General features: G+C 38.2%; 1 non-coding gene across 1 annotated transcript; it reads right to left on the minus strand.

Annotated features, from left to right (window-relative positions):
• Positions 1–2,749: 2,749 nt before the first annotated feature.
• Positions 2,750–2,856, minus strand: LOC131152479 (small nucleolar RNA R71). Its single transcript, XR_009135978.1, has one exon. It is a non-coding gene; the product is annotated as a small nucleolar RNA R71 (small nucleolar RNA).
• Between the last annotated feature and the right edge of the window lie 660 nt (positions 2,857–3,516).

A 3,516-nucleotide genomic window follows, 5' to 3' on the forward strand; every position in this document is an offset into this window, starting at 1 on the left:
ATTTTGTTCATTCTGATATTTGGGGACCTGCTCCTGTCCTTACTAAGGGCGGGTCTCCTTACTTTGTCATTTTTATCAATGATTACTCTCGGTATACATGAATTTACCTTTTACATGATCGCACTGGGTTACTTAATGTTTTTCATGACTTTAAGTAGATGATTAAAACTCAGTTTGCTCACACCATTAAAGTCTTTCGGTCCAATAATGCCATGGAATATACTTCTACCTCCTTCATTGAAGAACTTCGAGAGGCTGGCACCTTATCCCATCGATCCTGTCCATCCACCTCCCAATAGAATGGTTATACCGAACGTAAGCATCGTCACATTCTCGACACTGTTCGCTCTCAACTCTTCCCTGCATCCCTCCCCGAATCCGTTTGGGGTGAAGCTGCTCTTACCATTGTTTACACTATTAATCAGGTTCCAACTCCTACTCTTTCCAATAAATCTCCATATGAGGCTCTCTATGGAAAGGTACCTAATTATTCTCTTCTCAAAGTTTTTGGTTGTGCTTGCTTTATTTTGATTCCACCTCATGAACATACAAAACTTGAACCTCGCTTTCGTCTCTGTTGCTTTCTTGGTTATGACATTGAACACAAGGGTTATCGATGCTATGACCCCATAGCCAAGCGTCTTTGCATCTCTCGGCATGTTCTTTTTTGGGAACACAAAATGTTCACTAGTATCTCTCCATTTTCTTTTGATTGTCCCTCATAATCCCCCATTTTCACTAATCCTGCCATCGATCCCTCTCCCGCTTTCTCTTCTAATGTAGAGAGCTAAGGGCTGTAGAAGGGTCAAAATCGGGCTTGAAGATGGAGGGCAAACCGTGTACCTTTGAAAAAATAAAATAAAAAAATAAAATAAAATAAAAATAAAAGAAAGGTGAGATGTGACCCGGCCATGCAGCCAAGTCATCATGCACTAGGTGAGGCACTGGGTACAAAGAAAAGCAAAGAAAGAAAAGACAAAAGGAAAAGAATTAAAAAGTCAAAGAAGAGGGTTTCTTAGAGGGGAAGTCGTGCGCAAGAGAGGGGGATGAGAGGAGCATCTGCTGGAGTTGAAGGGAGGCCGCACCACAGGAGAGGAGAAAAGAACTATTTTTCTTGGTGACACACACACAAGGGAGGCCGGACCCCACACAGTTTTTTTGGAAAAATTATTTTTTGGAGCTTTCTTGTGGTTTTCTTTTGGGGGTGTTGTGAAGATACACACACAGCTAGCAAAGGAGAGTTGGAGGCACGCAAAAATAATATTTTTTCAGAATCGGAAGGCGGTGAACAACGGCGGTGTTTGAGGTGTTCGTGACGCGCTATGGCGGTGCTGCGAGTGTTGATCTTTCTTGTACTCTTTAAATAGAAGAAAATATGGTGAAATCTGTTATGTTGGATTTAATTTTTGGAATGAACTAAATTTTTCTATTCTAGGAAAATGATGTAACCAGTTTCGAACTATGCTTGCTCTTTGATGCTAATCTAAAGTAGTTTTCATTAATGTTTATTTGAGTTATTTTGTGCCTAACGCTTTTAATTAACTGACCATTAATTAAATGATTTTAGTCTTGGGATTTGCTACCAAAAGGGGGGATTATAGGATAGATCTTGGATAATTCAGCGTAGGTAAATATAGAGATTGAAAGACTTGTATGAACCTACGTAGCATTAAAAAATCGAGGGTCTTATTGCGTTCTTGCGTTATTAATTTGCAGACTCTTATGTTAAATAATAAACAAGAATAGATTCTGATTAACTATCGAAAGATGCTTTTGAAAAAATTGACGATTTGCTAACAAATAGAGAAAACGATGTTAAATTAGTTAAATGAGTAAAGCATAGTGAGAAACTAGGTGAAATTAGTTTTTTAGAAGTTTTCACCATCAGTAATTTTATACTCGGCATCCAATTTTAAATTATCTTGAATAGTTTATTTAAAGTAGTTTTGTTTAAATTTAGCAGTAAAAAATTACTAATTTTTCTAAATAAAACCAAGGTTATTATAAATTCGGTACTTGGTAAAAATTAAGACATCAATCCCTAAGGACGATACTCTACACATCATTATATTGTAAAACTACGATACTGTGCACTTGCAGTTTGCACCGGTCAAGTTTTTGGCGCCGTTACCGGGAATTGAGGTTTTCTTATTTTTGCCAATATCGATACAAAGTAATATTGGTTTTAATTTAGAATTTTTTTTATATTTATTTTTATTTTATTATTATTTTTTTTCTATATTTCTGGTGTGTTTTTTTTATGTTGGATGCGCAGTGCTAAAACCTGTGCCATTATTCCTTTTGATCCGGAGATTGAAAGAACGCTTAGAGCACTAAGGAAAAAGAGGGTATTAGCCATGGAGAATAGACAAGAAAATGTGCAACCACGCGCCTTGAAGGATTATGTACGACCAGTTGTAAATGACAACTATTCGGGTATCAGACGCCAACCCATCAATGCCAACAATTTTGAGCTCAAACCCGCATTAATCAGCATGGTGCAGTAAGCCCAATTTAGTGGATCACCACTTGATGATCCCAATATCCATCTGGCGATGTTTCTGGAGATCTGTGATACTGTGAAGATCAATGGTGTTACTGAAGACACCATTAGACTGAGATTATTCCCTTTCTCTTTGAGGGACAAAGCAAGAGGTTGGCTACATTCGCTACAACTGGGAGTATCACGAGTTGGCAGGACATGGTAGAAAATTTTTTGGCTAAATTCTTTCCACCTACAAAAATAGCCCAACTAAAGAGTGAGATTGGTCAATTCAAGCAACATGATTTTGAATCACTCTATGAAGCATGGGAAAGATATAAGGATTTGATTCGACGCTGCTCACAACATGGATTCCCGGATTGGTTGCAGATTCAGATGTTCTATAATGGGTTAAATGGGCAAACGCGGACTTTAGTTGATGCTGCATCTGGGGGAACTTTGATGTCTAAGACACTTGAGGGTGCTACTTCTCTTTTGGAAGAAATGGCCTCAAATAACTATCAATGGCCAACTAAAAGAACTATGATTAAGAAAGTTGCTGGAATTCATGAATTGGAGTCATTTGCTGCACTTTCAGCTCAAGTTGCTTCTCTGTCTCATTAGATTTCATCTTTAACAACCTAGAGGATACCACAAGGTGCAGAATATGCGGCAGCTACAAGTAGGACAGATTCGAGCATTGGAGCGAGTCAAGAACAGGTTCAATACATCAACAATCGGAACTACAATTATCGTGGTGATCCTTTGCCACAATATTACCATCTAAGGCTTCGAAATCATGAGAATTTGTCTTATGGAAATACAAGAAATGTGCTGCAACCTCCTCCAGGACTTGATAGTCATCAAGGTAAGAAGAAGATGTCACTTGAGGATGCCATGATATCTTTTGTTGAGGAGACAAAAGTAAGGTTTAAAAAGACAGATGCACGACTAGATAACATTGAGACTCATTGTAACAACATGGGAGCCGCCATAAAGAATCTTGAAATGCAAATTGGGCAACTAGCCACGAC

This window comes from Malania oleifera, chromosome 3 (genome assembly GCF_029873635.1).
Source record: "Malania oleifera isolate guangnan ecotype guangnan chromosome 3, ASM2987363v1, whole genome shotgun sequence".
NCBI lineage: Eukaryota > Viridiplantae > Streptophyta > Magnoliopsida > Santalales > Ximeniaceae > Malania > Malania oleifera.